This window comes from Pipra filicauda, unplaced genomic scaffold, assembly GCF_003945595.2.
Source record: "Pipra filicauda isolate LSUMZ 115617 unplaced genomic scaffold, ASM394559v2 scaffold76_size2844353_pilon, whole genome shotgun sequence".
NCBI classification, from domain to species: Eukaryota; Metazoa; Chordata; class Aves; order Passeriformes; family Pipridae; genus Pipra; species Pipra filicauda.
Window position 1 is genome coordinate 327,380 of NW_024104942.1, and position 17,282 is coordinate 344,661.

At 51.7% G+C, this 17,282-nt stretch overlaps 1 protein-coding gene across 1 annotated transcript in view; it reads left to right on the forward strand.

Annotated features, from left to right (window-relative positions):
• The first annotated feature begins 7,279 nt into the window (after positions 1-7,279).
• Positions 7,280-17,282, forward strand: part of TMEM121 (transmembrane protein 121) — a 40,274-nt gene continuing 30,271 nt past the window's right edge. The window contains exon 1 of the mRNA XM_027713373.2: positions 7,280-7,407. The gene's annotated coding sequence lies outside the window, so the exon portion shown is untranslated. The remainder of the gene's footprint in view (positions 7,408-17,282) is intronic.

The window sequence follows — 17,282 nt, forward strand, 5'->3', positions numbered from 1 at the left end:
TGCGAAAAACAGCAAATTGGTCTGGGAATCAGAAGTAATGATTGGAACAAATCGCTGGTCCAAGGGGGCAAGAAAGCAGCAAAGGGGATTTTCCAAGCTCTGAAGGAAGCTGAGCTATGTGGTGCTGGGGGCTGTAACCCCCGAGCTATACAGATGTGAAAAAGGCAGAGGTGGACAGTGACTGCTCCTGGTTTTCCTAGGGAGTGCAGCCAGCCAGTTGGACAACCATGCCCTGGTAGGAACAGCCTTGCCCTCCATCCCACTGTGAGCTCCCAGCCACCCATCCCCCTGCCTCCACGACCGTGCCTGCACAGCCAGCAGCCTGCCAGCTCCTCTACACCAGCTCTGTATAATTGCTCTTGCAGCTATAAATAATCTTTCTCTCCTTCTCTGCTCTTCTCATGATGGTCCCTGGGATGCAGAGGTATGGCTTCCCCTGACTCAGCCCTCAGTGCTGCTCAGCCCCTTGGGTGCTGACAGGTGGCTGAGCAGTGAGGACAGGCTGGGGACAATGGGGAGGTGGCTCTGTCTTGTCTCTACAGCTGTGCAGAGCCACATACTGGCCACACGCTGCATCCCAGAGGGATGGATTTGGGGGAGGGGGAAGGCATTTCAGGGAGGGAGGCACTTTTAAGTGAGTTTTGTTTACAAAGGTGGAAAACAGAACAAAGAGGAGAGAGAAAGAGAGAGAGAGAGAGACAGAAAGAGAGAGAGAGAAAAAGGGAGAGAGAGAGAAGGAGAGAGAGAGGGGAAAGAAAGAGAGAGGAAAGAAAGAAAGAAAGAAAGAAAGAAAGAAAGAAAAAGAAAGAAGGAAAGAAAGAAAGAAAAAAGAAAGAAAGAAAAAGAAAGAAGGAAGGAAAGAAAGAAAGAAGGAAAGAAAGAAAGAAGGAAAGGGAGCAAGAAAGCAAAAAAGCATTTTCTTTTCCCTCGTACTGATTGAAGCAAGGAGAGCTTGCAGGGATTTGTCTCCACGTTCTGTGCTCTAGAAGGAAAGTGCTAAGGAAAGCTGCTTTTTCACCAACTCCTCCCCTTGCCATGAGAAGGCACCACTAGACTACAGTCACTGGCATCCCTGCGTGAGCTGTGCCCACCTTACCCTGGCACCCACAGCAGCAGGAGGCACCATGCCAGGGGTGTCCAGGGGGACGAGTGTGGAGTTCCTCTCTACAGTGATCAGTACCAGGAATGGCATGTCCCCATTCTTGCCCTCATTATCCCAAGACATGCCAGGTCTTGGCATCTCAGGGGGCATTTCTCAGCCATGGCTCCAGGAGCAAGGTGTATCACTAGCATGAACTTGGCCATCTCCTCATCCTGGTTTGGAGGCAGATGCACCCCAGGGAGCCCGTGGGGACAGACAGCTGCTAACAGGCATGTAGAAACCTTTCAGTGGAAACATCGCTCTCCAGAGAAACACTTTTTCAGCAGCAGCTGTGAGATTCAAAGTCATTTCCCCCCTTTCCATTTAAGAAGATACCAATAAAAAAACAAGCACAAACCTACACCTTGGCCCCATTTTTTCAGTGTAGAGGAAAGAAGAAATTACACTATTTTCTAAGAAAGTCATGATCCAAATGCCCAGGGTTTAAAAAAGAATTTTCCCTCTGAAAACAACCGCTTTCATCAGCTGGAGGTAAAATCCACGAGGCTTCCCACAGACAATTTCCTGGCTCTTTGAAAGCACCAGCTCCCCACTGGGTGCCCAAGTGGGCTTGGTGTCACCCCACTGGAGGACAGCGCTCAGTGTGACCTCTCCCTGGGTACCCAGCCCTGGCCGCTGCCCACTCACCAGAGCCAAAGCCGGCTGGTAATTGGGACCTAATTGAATCCACTGCAATTACCTTTCCCCCAGTTCTATTCCCCCCCTGGAAGGCTGTGCTGTTTTGGGCTGACAGCAGCATCTGAAATTATCAGTGCTAATTCCCTATGGCTCTGTTTATTAGGCCAGAGGACTTCCCCAGAGTAATCAAACCCAGCCAGAAGATGCATTAAGCCCACAAAACAAACATCGGTATTTGCAGCACAAAGACCTTCCTGTCTCATTAAGATCAATTAGGTTGTCTTGAGCAAACTTTCCCCTTTCTTTCTGCTAAGCCCGGACCATTAAGCCCATCCTCCACCTAAACAAGCTCAACAGCAAATCTGAAGGTGAAAAATACCCGGGCATCACTGTTTTACTTCCAAGCAGGCTCTCTTCAAAACGGTCTGCAAACACAAAGGCATCAAGGTAGGGTGGATATTCAGGACACCTTTCTCAGAGCCCTTTTCCCCTCAGGAAGGACGCACACACATAAGACACCTCCTCTCCATTGCTCGGGGGACCATCCCATCTCACCGAACCCTGGCACAGGTTGCAGAGTCCTCTCTGGGTTGCTGAGACGGTCTGACAGGCTGCCCTCCCTGCTCAGCCTGGGTTGATATCTTGGTGTATTTATTGGAGGCCACAGCGAAGTCTTCCAGCTGGTGTAGAATGGCACGGCTCATCTGTGGCGCTGATTTACATGGAGCATCTGCTGCAAGGGGAAGGGAGGAATACATTAAAGCACTGTAAATTCAGGTGGTGGAGCAGCCCTGGCGGCCCTGGCTCCCCAGCAGCCAGGGTTAGCTGTCCCTGGCAGAGTGAAGGGTCTTGGGGGAGGACAGCCCCGAGAAATGGGGAGAAGTAATGAAAAGAGGTATTGGCTGGTCCCCTGGCACCAGCTGTGAGTGGGGCTGCATCTTGGGCTGCACCCTGACCCTCGTGGACTGCACACATCGACACAGCAAATGCAGCCAAGCAGGGGGGGATATCCTGCGAGGAGCGGCTGGGTGTAAGCACCCGAAGCAGGGACTTCCACTGCAAACCCTCAGATCTGCAGCCTCCATCCCCAACTCCCTGCTCTGTAACAAGCCCACTTTCTCCCAGGTATGGCTGAGAATCAGAGAGAAGAGCAGATGTGACTTTGCTGAGAGCCAGCAAGAAGAGGAAAGACATAATTAAACTCCTGACTCTGGCTACAAACATTGCATAATGAAATTAGCCCCTCAGTCCCAGACTGTGAACTTCCTGCAGAGCAGGCGAGCGCAGACCGCAGTAGCAGCCCTCTGAGGCTCCCACAGGAGTGCCAGCTCACCTTCAGGGGCGTTCATTGGCCCCACTCAAGGCTGGGCATCTGCTGAGCTCCCCACAAAATCACTCCCCCAAACCGCATGAGGCTTGTGGGTGCCTGCACAAACTCATGGGATTCCCTCACCTCCCCACACCTGATCACGGACAACAAGCTCGTGTGCTCTCAAGCGTCCTTTTCCCATTAAACTTAAACATAGTAGGACTTCTGTAGGGATTTCTGAATCACCCCAGGTTCAACTGGAAGAGGAGGCTCTCATTCCCAAAAAAGTGCAGCCTGGCACAGGATAGCATATACTCTAGGCAGCTCCTGACTCCTGCTGCTCGGAATCCCCAGCATGGGAGAGAACAAATTTGCAACTGCTTGTGAGCCAAGAAAATCACTCCAAGATGATATTGCAGGGGAAAGATGATGTTAATTTAATGGAAAGGGTGTCTGTGTGTTGCTTGGGGGTGGAAGAAAAGGAGGGAGGGGAGCTGCCCCTGCCAGATCTGAGAACCAGGGGAGAAGCTGATAGGATTTCTGCTAGAAGGAAAATAACATCAACCAGCCTCTGGAGATTGATCGTTTTCTCAGAAATTTTAACATGCAAGAACTGGCAAATAAACAGCAATTTTAGAGAAAACACAGAGGGTTTTTTCCCTCCTTTTATTTTGGAACCCAGAAGAGGCAGCCATGCAGGTCTTGCCCGATTACTGTGCCAGGATGCCTGCAAGGGGAGGACCAGGACTCATGCAGATGCAGAAAAAATTACATGCTTACGTGGCCTGCTTAAGGGTTCATGCTGTAAAAATGGAATTAGGGTCTGGCTCTGCCAGGCACAGCTGGAAGCTGGTGTAGGATATTCCTCCTCTGGTATGCTTGTCCCAACCTTCTGCTCCATCCCTTCACCAGCCCAGCTGTGTGGGCAAGAGGCAGCATCTCTGCCCTGAAAGTTGGTTTCACAGGTACCTGATGGGACTAATCTAACACAGCAGAACTGCCATGTGGAAAGAGCCTGGAGCTGATGGTGTCATGCATATATGAACTTGCATCTTCCCCTTCCACTGGCAAAACTGCTAAGTGCCCTTGATCCCAAATGGAAGGTGTTAGCTGAATTCCACTTTGAAAGTTCTGTGCAGCCTGGAGGACCTGTACCTGCAAGGACACCGAGAGGAAAAGAAAGCTTTGCAATGTGAAGTACAAAATATTGGATAGACAGAAGAGCCCCGGTGAAGTGCTCAGGCTGTTTTGAAGAGCAACTTCTGCACCGAGCCCAGGAGAAATCCATGGGGACTCATGCTGGAGTGCCAGAAGCGTGAGGTGCTCCTGCAAATGGGCAAAGCCATTGCCTGAAAAATTGAGTGTTTGCAACTAATTATTTTCAGTAACTGACCAGCTTTATGGATGGTTGAATAATATTCATCAAATAAATTATTCATGATTCCTTTCCAGTGATCAGCAAATCAATTAGCCACAAACCTCCCTCCAATTATTCATCCAGCTCGAGCAGGATAAATGGGGAGATTTATGACACAACAAACTTAATGCATATTTCCAAACAGGGACCCTTAAGACCCATAAACCTTGTTCTGAGCTGGCTCAAATAACCCAGCACTGTGAGTCACAGTTAAACTCTCCGAGCTCACGCCTTGTGTGCTGCCTGCTCTTTAATGTCTCCTGTTACCCACCATGCCTGGGAGGGGAAGAAGTGTTGATGTGTGGGCACGGGGCACAGAGGCACAGTCTCAGGAGGTTCAGCAGGGCTCACAAGTGATCTGGAAAGTGACCACAGACGTGCTCCTTGATGAACAAATTGGTAGATATGGCCAAGGCAAACACAAGACCTGATGCAGAAGTAACAAGGTAAGCAGCCTGTGGTGTGCATAAGATCAAGTGTGATGACATACAAATCTCTACAGCTATAAACTCCACAGATATGGGCCTGTTGGAAAGCTGCATTTGTGCAAATTAACCTCTAGTGTTATAATTCACTGTAAAAGCATTCACACACCAAAATTAAGGAGTGTTGACAATATTAAGCTGCACAGTAAATGTAAGTAAGAGTTATTAGACTAACAAATAGTCGAATTAGCATAAGAGCTGCCTCTGCCTTGCTAGAGTAACAACATTAGAGGTTGTGTAAGTGAAGCATAATTCAGGGTAACTGTGATAAGTGACCAGAACTGCAGAGCTATCTCCAAATTGCCCTGCTTTGCAAGACTTCCCATTCCAACCATGCTGGTGCTCCAACTCAGAATTGAGGCCTTCCTGCCATACTTGGCATGGACACAGATCTCTCATGGTAATCTACAGTACTGCTTGTTAATATGGTTGGAAATTAGGGTTGTGGCTGGCCTGCACAGATAAAGCAGGTCCAGATGCAGGAGGGCAACTGCTGTACATGCCAGGCAGAGCTTCTTTGCCTGCAGTGATGTAGGAACAGGCACAGGAATAGAAAGGCAGTCCGGAGGAAAAGCATCACTTGCAGCTTTGATTGATCTGGTTAGTGGATTAAGCTCATATTCATCTCAATACACTTGCTGCCTTAATCTGCTTTCATTCCGCTGCCTGGGAGGGCTCCCAGCTCACATAGTCCCATCCATCACTCCATAGGTTTCCTTCATTTGGAGCAGCTTTGGTTACAGGCAAAAGTCTGTGAAGACATCCGCCTTCTGTGTGATGACCTGGTGCAGAGCAGTCTCCTGGCTTTACCTCCAGAAGCTCTTGGTTTGTCTGGGTTCACTAATTCTCCTGTAGTTTCATACCAGCAGAGACAAATCATAGTCACATCAGGGACCTGTCAGTCAGCCATGAGAGGGGCAACTGCAGCTTGAGAGGAGTGAGAAACTCTGGGCCAGCCGATTCTGCATTCCACAAGGGTCCCCCATTCTTACTACGAAGGGACAGTGCAACGGCTCCCTCTCTGCAAAGTGCTGCGCGTCTGTGGGTGGGAAGGTGTGAGCAGGGCTTGCAGTCCAGTGCCCCTCTGCCCTATACCTTTCAGTGCTGCACGTTCACGGCGATGAGGACAGCTAACCAAGGAGCAACTTGTCCTGGATCACTGGTTCTGCATCCCAGGAAACACTCAAACTGAGACTGGATGTCTAAAAGACAGGACTCACCACACTTCAGTCGCCACTCTCAAAAGCCAAGGTCTGTGGAGTTAAAAGGTTTATAGTGGCATCAGTTCCCATCCCTGTAACCCCCACACAAAGACCACATATGGCAGGGTGCCTTCAATGCTGTTTGGGTTGGAGCTGCCACAGCAATGAAGCATCGTACCTGTGGCTGGGCAGGGCTTGGAGAGGTAGGAAGGCAGAGAGCAATGGCAGGAGGGGAATTGCAAAATGGATATTGAGATAGGGCAAGAGCCTTGGCTCCCCGTGGGATGGTGCAGGACCTCTTGTCATGGCAGGACAGGCTACGGGGTGGGGAAAAAGACTGGGCAGCCCTCTTCCCATTTCACCTTAGAGCTGCTGAGCCACACCCGGGGGACAGCCAGGAGAGGAGCTTAAGGACAGTGTCCGGGGCTCTGGGGCTGACCACAGCTCCCCAGGGTAGTGAAAGGGAGTCCTGGGCGCTGGCAGCGGGATCAGCTCCAGAAGTAGTGTCTGAGGACTCGGTGGCTCACGAACTGACAGCAGTGCCCGGGGATGGAGGCGGGGTGAAGGAGGCAGGGGGTCTGGATTTCGGTGTCTTTCTTCGGTCCCAGGGATGGGAACACCTGTCCCGAGGTCTGGGACCAATCCCAGACCCCAGCGATACAGGGACTGGATCCCAGAGGACGGACTGCTCCCGGGTGCCGAGAACGGGGATGGGGGACACCGGCCGCCGGGATGGCGGTGGCGGAAATCTCGGCTCCAGGTGACAGAGGTCCCACGGGACGGGGCTGTGCTCGTGTCCTGCGGGCGGAGCGGCGGGCTCCGGGGAGCACTCCCAGCGGCGGCCGGCACCCCCCCGGCGGCGCGGGGCGGAGGGGCGGTGGGCACGGCCCCGCTCTCCGCACCGCCCCGCCGCCCGCCCCCAGCGCGCCTCCCGCGGACGGCGGAGCGCGGCGCGGGGCCGCGGGGCCGGCGCGGGGCGGCGAGCGGCGGCGGGGCGGCCCGCAGCCCCCGACGGTAGCGGCGGCGATGCGGCGAAGCGGGGCGGCGGGCGGCGAGGCGGGGGGGCGGCGGGCGCCGCGGGGCTGAGCGGCGGGCGGCCGGGGCTCCGCGGCCCCGGGGGGGGGCACCCGCCCGCCCTCCCGGCGCCGCACACGGCACCGCACCCGCCACGCGGATTTACGGCGCGGACCGCAGCCTCCGGGGCTGTCCAGCAGGTAAGGCACCACCGGCAGCACCCGGCGGCCCCGCCGCCCCCGCTGCTCGGCGCCGAGCATCCTCTCTTATCTGCCGCGTTATCGACTCGCCGGGCTCCCGACGCGGCGCAAGTTTGCCCCGTTGCGGTCCCACCGGTCCCACCGGCTCCTGCCCGCTACCCCCCCGCCGCTCCGCCATCGGGTGTTGCAGGGATGGGGCTGCCCCGGACTGCGCCCCCCCGCCGGCTGCTCGTCCTCCCCTCCACTCCCCGCTTCTCTCCGCATCCTCCGAGCCCTCCCGGCGGGGCAGCGGCGTGTCCCGGGGTTGCGCTCGGGACCGGCCGCAGTGGGGGCGCCGGGGGCTGCGGCCAGGGGCGGGGGGAGAGCACAGCCGGCTGCTCGGGGTGGTGCGGGAGAAGCCTCTGTTGCTCTTAGACCAAACTTGGCTGCGGGGAACCTGCTCTAAGGGTGAGAGCCCCGGGAGGGACCGTGGGACTGGAGAGCCCCGAAGGGCATGCCCGGAGCCTACTGCTGCGCAGGGTGCGGGTGCCTCGCCCCACGGGGTCCGTCCGGCTCCTGGGGATGCTCTCCGCTAGGCCTTGGCCAGAGAATGCGAGCACCGTATTGGAGCTCGGTCCTCCGCAGGGAACACGAACTCCCTCCAACCTTCTGGCAGCAGGGCTGAGTGCTGGGAGGCGCGGGATGTTCCCGTCTCCACCTTGGAAACACATCCCCTTTGCAGTCGACCACAGAAAGCGAGTGTGGGAGAGGTGTCACAGCCCGTGGGAGAGGTGGCACAGCCATGGGCACGAGGAGGGGATCAGGTCTCCCTGGGGATGCTGAACATGTTCTGAGGGGAACCTGTCCCTCTCCTACCCTGCTAGCAGAGGCGCTGCACACCTGCAGATCTGATGTGCACTGAGGGAGGTGGGTGCTCCTGGGGGTCCTGCCTCGCCAGTGCTGTTTGGTGTGGATTTTACTGCGGGGCTTTCCTGCGTGTGGAAAATCCCTGTTTGCAGCCTTTTCTTTCTTTTTTCTGCTCGGTGGCAGACTGTCACCATCGTGCAGATGGGCTGTGCAGCTGAGCTGTGACTTGCTGTGGGCGTGGGGTATCGATCTGCAGCTCTGCCCTGCGGAAGGTGCACTCCGCCTGGCACATCGCCTGGGGAGCCTGATTCTGTGCTCCTCATCTGGAGGGAGGTCAGATCTGGAGTCCTCTCCTGGGACATGTCACTGTCATACTTCTCATCGGGCAGCTGGGCTGCTGGCATGAGGGTTTAGATGTCCCGTGGTGGTTTATGCTGGGAATCTGGAGCCACTTTCACATGGGCTGACAGTAATGCCCAGTCCTGGTACCATCCCCTCCATACCTCCCAAGCTTGCTGAGCCCCACGGGTCCTGGGTAGCTCCTTAATCTGCCAGCGTTGATGCTGTGCTGGGCTGCATTCAGGATGCGGGATGTCCAAGCTGTGGCCACATGTCACAGGTAGCACTTGGCTTCTCCCTTGGATTCCTGTTGTGTGCAGAGGGTGCTCTGGGTTTATCTGCAAGAATGGATGGGAGTGCAAGACTCTGATCACTGCGTGCAAAATCCTCCTCCAGAAATCTCTTTCTCCCCAGTGTTGCTGACATAAGATGAAATAAGCACAGATCCTGCAATTTTAGGGCTCTCTAACAACAGTAGATCGAGCTGAATATAAGCTGTGTTTTTATGTTTCACCAGCTTTTTATCTGTTTCCCAATGCAAAGCTATTTCTGTCAGAATGAAAACAGATGTTTAGCTGCCTGTTTAAGCCAGTTTTACACAAAAATGCCTCTGGTTAGGACACTAGCAGTATGAGGATCTCCAGCCCCATCCCATTTACCTGTGACTTCAAGGGCTGGCTGAGCATCACTGTTCTTAAACTCCTCTGGCTACTATCAGAGAGGTATCTCCCTGTTCCCTTTAGAAAATAATATAAAATACAAAAAGATGTGCAAATGGTGGAGGAGCAGTGAGCTGAGGAAGTGAGGAGCTGAGGAGCATTTCCTCAGAGTGATGAGCCGAGAAAGCGAGCGTGGCTTGGCACAGTGTCTCGCTTGGAGCTCTGGTCTGGCACTGAGTCCCCAGCGCTGCTTCCCTGTGTCCCCATCTGGCTCTGGGTGCCTTGCTGTGCACTGCAGGCACCCCAAGGAGCTCTTCAAAGGAAACCCAGTGGAGGATCTGGGCCCTTGCCATGGAGAGGCAGGAGCAGCAGCGGGATAGATATCCATCCCCAGGAGTGCCATGACCACATACTGACCTGGGAGACATCCTGTTATTTAGCACATGGATCCAGAGAGATTGTGCTTTCCTGTGTCTGTTTTTCTGCTTTAACAAACTAATAGATTGCTATTTTGCTATGGGCCACCTAAAAGCACACCCTGTACAGTGTTGGAGCTCATCATCTTGCTGGTTTTCTTGTAGCTACTGAGACTGTAATTCTGCCAAGGGGTGGTGGCAGGAGAGTCCTGCAGGTCCTGCTGCAGGCTTGGGGTCTCTTCCTTTGTGCACAGGGGTACAGAGCAAGCTAGCACTGGCCTGAAAGGCCACAGCAGGGCTCTGCTGATTCCCAGCTTCCAGGGTGCTCCCTTTGCCTGTGCAGCTTGCTCCTGGTGCTCTGACAAGTAGCTTTGTGTGTAAATGGGGATTTCTTCAAAACTCCTGGGAGGAGCAGCTGGCAACAAATAGCTCAGAATGGCAAAAAACCTGTGTGTGTGTGTGTGTGTGTGTGAACTCCAGTCTAAACGGGAGAGGGAAAACATCCAGAGTTATAGAACTAATGCAAATGAAGTTGGCTTTCATCTCTCCCTGCAGCATCCTTTGTGGAAGGCATTTGCATTTCCCCAAAGTCAGTTCGCTACCTATCCTTCAAGCAAATCCAGAGCTACAGAGCAAAGGAAAGCCTGTTTACAAGGCGTGGGGTGGCTCTCCAAATCTGAAGAGAGCTGAACTCAAAATATTTGAGAATTGAAAGATCTTATTTTAAGGTAGCACCACTGAACACAGCAGAGGATGGCACACACAGACTGCGGTGTGCCTCACTATTGAGTGTAGGGTCAGGGGATCGTTTCTGAGCTCTTCATGTGGGAGGGTGACTGCAGAGGGAGGGGTGGATGGGACACTCATGAATTCCTCTGACCTCCCCTGGCACAACTCTGCAATGCCACCAGCATGTATGTGTTCCTGCAGGTGGATGCTGGAGCTGTCTAGCCCTGCTTAGATGTGTGGGAAGACTCCTGTGGCTCCCATCTAAGATCTGCTGGTGTTGGGGTCCCCAGGAGTCCTTAGTGGTGTATGGGCCTGCTGGGGCTGGGAGCTGCAACCAGCTGCCATTCCAGAGGAAGCCTCCAGCCCAGCAGAGGCACAAACAAAACAGGATTTCATGAGCACTCTAGCAATAGCTATTAGCTATGCTAAAAGGATTAACAGCTGTGCAGGAGTCATCAAGTGTTTAAAACATAACTCAAGCATCAAAGGCGGCTCTTATAGGCTCACATTTTCACATCAAGTAACTGTGAGAATTTCTATCCAACTTAATTAAAACATCCGCTAGGCTTGTTAAAAACAAAAAAAGAGAAAAAAAACAAAGGCCTTTCTTCTTTGAGTACCAAGACATTTTGAAGAGAGGAGTTTACAGCAAAGTATGCAGACTTTTTTTTAAAGAATCGCTTTTGTGAAAGTCTCCTGTCTCCAGATCAGTGTGGCTGATTAATCTCAAGCTTTCCAAAAAGGAAATAAATATGGTTTTGGTTTTGGTTTTGTTGTTTTGCTTTTACCTTGGCTAGGGACCACAGAAGAAAGATGAAAAAGTGAGAAGAGCTTTGTAGAGAAAGTTAGATAAGAGGGTGGAGGAGTGTCAAAACTAGACCTATAATAGGAAACAAACCACTGAAGTGCTGGTGAAAGTACCTTTCATCTTGAACACTCCAAGTGCTCTGCAGTGCATGAATACACACAGGAGCTGAAAAATAATCGACAACTAGCGTCACCACCTTTGCTGGTACGGAGTCACCCCAGGCAGGTCACAGGCTCACTTGCCATCAATCCCTGACTGCCTCTTCACTTTGGATTCAGTTTAGGGCCTCTCCCTCCAAGAAGGACATTGAGGTGCTGGAGCATGCCCAGAGAAGGGCAACCAAGCTGGTGAGGGGTCTGAAGCACAAGTTATATGAAGGCTGGCTGAGGGAGCTTGGGGTGTTTGGACTGGAGAAAAGGAGACTCAGGGGAGACCTTATTTCTCTCTACAATCACCTGAAAGGACATTGTAGCAAGGTGGGGGTTGGCCTGTTCTTCCAGGTAACAAGTGACAGGACAAGAGGAAATGGCCTCAAGGTTCACCAGGGGAGGTTTGGGTTGGATATCAGGAAAAGTTTCTTCACTGAAAGGGTTGTCAAGCATTGGAACATGCTGCACGGAGAAGTGGTTGAGTCACCATCCCTGGAGGGATTTAAAAGATGTGTAGGTGGGGCACCTAGGGACATGGTTTAGTGATGGATTTGGCAGTGTTCAGTTAGTGGTTGGACTGTATGATTCTAGCAGTCGTACAACCTAAATGATTCCGTGATTCTACAATTCCATGGCCAAGATATGTTGTTGCTAATCAGCCCCATCCCAAGTCCCTTCCCTTGTGCGCTTGGTTCTAGGCAGTAGCACCCTCATCTCCCATGGGAGATGTGATTTAATTGTCCTTGCCAGTGATGTGTCCAGTCTCAGTGATGTTGGGTCATCCCCAGGCTTCAGCATGTATTCCTCCCAGCCACTCCCACACTCCTCTGTCTGCCTCAGAGGTCTCAGTTATTTCAAGTGCCCTGGGGAGATATCAAAGAGGTAGACAGACTCCCTCTGTACAAGGTATAACTTGGGTGGTACCACTGGAACTAGGGGTGCATTAAAGACAGTATTTTAACTTAGTAAATGCTTTTTTGACATCCATAGAGGCCTTGAACATTACAGGATTTCATCCCATTATGCTAATTTTCTTGGTTTTGATTAATAATTAGCAACCCCCAAAAAGAGTTAAATAACTCCTTTCTTTCCTCTTGTTTATGTGTCAGTTTGATTTCTTCCTCTTCACACTGTCCTGCCTTGTCAGAGGTTGCCTGGAAGGGCAGTGCTGTGAAATGCCACCCGGAGCTGAGCTGCTCCTACAGCATCTTCCCAAGAGGATTTGCAGCACTCCTTCCTTCTTTCCTTCCCACTTGGCCGTTTTCTCGAGGCAGATTGTAGGACTTGAGCAAACAGCTTTCCGTCCCTGGGAACCCTCTTGGTTGCCCCTGGGGACCAGCCGTGCTCCAGTGCCGTGGACAGCAAGCTGCTGTCGTTCAGGGCTGGTGGCACGGGAAGGTGTGCGAGCACAGGCTTTATACCTGTGCATTCAGTGCACAGTTGGGAAGTGAAATGCAGGAATTAGGAGGTAGACAGGGTTTTTCCATCAAGCGTTTATAGCACCTTCCTCACTTTGTGTCTAGACATAGCTATAAATGCGGGAGAGGGCTATTACCTAGGAATAAAAGTACTGAAACCAGCCCTGGAGAGCTCATTGCTGTATTTCCAAGGAACTGGGAGATTCCTTATGATTAATGCAACAATATCAAAGGCTATAAACTCACCACGGTTGGGTACTGAGTCAGGGGACACACTTACAATGTACCTGCCACTTGCAGCTTAGGCTAAGCATTAGCTACGGTCTCTCACCAGCCCCTGGCCATTTCAAGGGCTGCTGCTTGCTTACAGCTCAGGGATTGAGCTCTGCTGACTCCACCAGCTGCAGTGGCATCATAAAACAGCCCAGTGATCGCCAAGGTCCGATTTCTCACTGCAGTGTGGACCAGCGGTGGTGTGAAGGAGAGAAGAGGTTGTGAGTGGAACCCAGGCTGTGTAGCTCCCAGGGAAACTGCCTTCATGCCTGGTAACTTCAGGCAGGGACAGCATAAGCTCTACTGTGTGTGTGGCAGCACCTGTGCAGATGGGAAATGCCTGGGATCAGATCCCAAAACACCCAGTCCCCATCTCGATCCCCTAAATAGTGGTGGGAGAAGTTATACTGCAGAGATCTCATTTTTTTGGATGCAAATTTTGTTCTCTGATCTCTGCTTCTGCCATGTCCAGCACAGCAGGGTCTCAGTCCCTGCCTAAGGCTTTACAACACTGTTATAGCATCAGCAAAAGTAATAAAGAAGAGAATTGGCCCCCTGGAAAATTACCAGGAAGCAAAACACTGACACTTTCTTGACAGTGTCCACAGTGAAAGCACAAAGACTTATTTTTTTCAGCTAAGAGGAACCTACCTACACTACTCTGAATGATGGAGTGAAGTGGCAGGAGATGTCTCTTCTGATCTCTTGGTTGAAGGGCTGTGATTACAGAATGAAAAAGGGGAGGGAAAGGGTCACATGGACCTGCTAGCCCATGGCTGACCTGCCTTCTGAGGGAGGAAGGGTGTGAAGGAGCAGCATGGCAAGTGATTGTGCAGAAGGCAGGAGGTGGGAAATTCGGGTCAGCACCTTTGTGTCTGCAGGAGGTGATCTCCAAGTTAGGTTTCATCCCCCAGATTAGGTTCCCCCCTCCAGATTAGGTTTCCTCTGGAGATTGGGCGCTGTGTCCGGGTTTTGTCCCCTCTGCAGAATTTTCTTGTGTTGCATATTCAGGATTAGGAGGCACTTGGGTAACACGGCCCCCTAAGTACCCAAAATCTATTAAAAATTGCTGTCATTTGACTCTATAAAGAATGCCATTGGGAATACAGCAACGTTTCTTGGATGTGAGTAAATATTGGCCTTGAATGAACTTGCTGATAATGGGAGATAAGTTATCAACAGCTGTTTAACCTAATATTACTTCCATACAAGATAACACTGAGCTTTTCAAAGAGGTTAATAACTAGATGCAGAATCCATCACTGCATACACAGACACCTGACAAAACGCAGCCTTAATTTTTCCCCTGGAGCTTTATTACAGATGAAGGAGTATGTAGCAGGGAAATGTGCTGGGTGGGTCAGGCCTGGCTCCAGCAGCAGCCAATGTTGTTGAGCTTGCGGCTCTGTGCAGTGATCAGGGGGACAAGGGTGCTTTCCTGAGGGTCTAGCTCCTCCAGATCAAAGGGACTAAGATGGCATCATTATATTAACAGAGCTTTTGCTGCTGCTAATCAGCCTTGAATGTGGGCAATGCTTGTATTGCACATCTGAGCACAGTGATCACAGAGCAAAGACTGAAGGAAGGCACGTGGGTTATGCCTGGCATTAATACAGATATTTGGGAGGTGGTGTCAAAACACGAAGTGTGGATTAGTTGCGGATCACAGGATCACCACGAAAGGGATTGCAGCTGATGCTATACAGGATTTTAGCCCACAGCTGTGGGTCTGTTCCAGCCTGCTGATGGACCTGTAGTTCCACAGGTTTTTAGAAAGAAGAGTTTGGCAAAGGCCAGAAGCACACAGGGAGACTGGAAAGGTTTCTCTGCAGAAGGACTTCTTCCCAGGCATCTCCAAAAGCATGGAGCTCAGGCAGAGGGTCCTACATGTCTCCAGCCACCTTCCCACTGCCACAATGCAGGACTACACTGGCTGTTTTAATTATGTTCCTCTCACTTGATCCTGGACGTGGATGCTGTAGACTTTCAGCATTCAGCTTCACAAGTCAGAGCCAACTGCAGAGGGAAGGGCTGGGGCGGGATGTGGAGGGTGTGGACCACAGTCTGATCTCTTCTTCCTGAAGGACCCACAGGGTGTCTTAGTGCTTTCCCTGTGTTTTTCACCAGTGTTAATGCCTGGCTGGGACATGCCTTAGATGTCTCTGAAGACACTGATCCTCTTGACTGAGCCCTCTGTGGAGGCTCCTGGCAGGGCTGGGCTGGCTTTCAGTGCTCCTGGCTCACAGCCCCTGCTTTATCCGGCAGACCACACTGCTGCTCAGCAAAGCTGGCTGCAGATGCTAGGGCAGCAGCTGCAGTCCTATTGACCCCTGTGGGGAGGATAAGTCCAAATGAAGACCCTTGGAAATTCAGCACAGAATACAAAAATCTGGCTGCAAATCTGAGGCTCAGACGTTGATAGCTCTGCAGACAAACACATGTGAGAGCCCAGCTGTGCATCCACAGAGAGCCTGCTTTGAACATGGGTTTGATGCTTGGGATACATAAGGAAAATTTCATCCTTTCCCATGAGCCCATCACATCTTTTCCTTCTCCCAGAGGAAGCATCTGAAGTGGATCCAGGTCCCTGCACCCATAGAGTCGAGACAAATCCTCAGCTTCCCTGGGACCGGGGGGTTCTTCCTTGGGTCATGAGCCTGGAGGGAGCAAACAGATGAGCACCTTGGAAACGTCCAAACTTCTCATGGTCTCAGGGCTGGAAGGGTCAGAGAAACACTGTAGCCCCCCAAATGAAAGAAGTTTCTCCATGTCCCACCATTGCAAGAGCTGTTGCACAAGTAGATGGAGACTTGTGCGTTTTCAGGCCATGTTGTACTCCTGATGTTTATATCCTGTCTGTTGGAATAGCTGGGAGCAGGGGCTGTGTGTGCTGGAGGCACTCTGGCCTTGCTTACTCTCCATCATGTTACAGGCTCCAGGTAGTTGCTTCTGGGCCAGCCCCATTAAATGGTTCATAGCATTCCCTGCTTAAGCAAGCACATCTCTGGAGTCTTGGTAGTAGCTCCAGTTAAGAAGAAAGCTGTGCTATTAATCCTTGTATGTGTCTCCTTTTTCCCAACTCGGGCATGCCGGCTGAACTTTTCCCGCCGTGCTGTTTGCAAACCAGGCAGCGTGCGAGCGTGCCCTCACCTTCCCACACACCAGACCCAGCAAAGCAGCAAACAAATGGCAGGTCCCTGGTTGTCCTTAGCAATTAGCAAATAGCTCCAGCTGCCACTGCTGCTGCTCTGGGATGGCTTTTCTCTTCCCTGTGCATTCATTTCTGCAACAGCAGCAGAGCCAGGCAGTGCAGGTTCACTCTTTTATAGCTACCCCCTGCCCTCGCCCATCATTTACACGACAAGGTTAAAGTGCAGTGTGATAGCAACTTTATTATTAAAGATACTGAGTTGTTATGTTATTAAAGTTAGGTCAGCCTGGGCTAACCCTTGTGGACTTGTGTGCCTGCATTTAAAAAGCACGAGAAATTCCTGTAGAACTGTCAGCTTTCCTCATTCTAAGGCTGGGCAAGTTCTTTGTCCAAGCAACTGCTCCCTGCTGTGGACTGTAACCTTGTGATTCTCTTCTAGAGCTGGATTTTAAGCTCCTGCTGAAGTTTGCCTTTGCAAGCAGGATCCTGGCAGGCAGCAGCTTCCCTGGTTTTCTGCATTTCCAGGAGAACCTGCTGTGTCGTGGTTCTGCTGACCAACACCTCCCCTTGCCCTGTGCCATCTTCATGCCAGCACTTCGGCTCCTCAGTCTGCTGGTACTGCTACCAAAGCTCATGCTGCTGCTACACATTCTTTTCCTGGGCAGCTTCCACATAATTAGTTTACCTGCGGAGTTATTGGCTCCTGTTTTAAAGCTTTCTTTTAATCCCTTTGCAAAATATCCAGCTTCTGGTTTACTCTTGTTTGAATTCCCTTGATGTATCTTGAATTTCGTGGAGCATGACCGCTTGTTTTCAGGATGCAGCACAGCAGCAAGCACCTTGGGCTCCCCGGGAAGGGGAGCCTCTTCCTTCCACTCCTCCCCATCCCTCTGCAGTTCCAGCGATATAATCACTGGCTTGCTCAGCTCTCATTTCCCTGATAGAAATCAATCTCATATTTTCTTTGGTGTCTCCTTTGATATCTTGACTTTTCTGATCTTCTCACTTTTTCTGCAGCTACACAGCTCATCCAAACTAATAACCAGCACAATTTTTCACCTCATGTAGCATCGTGTGCCCTCAGACC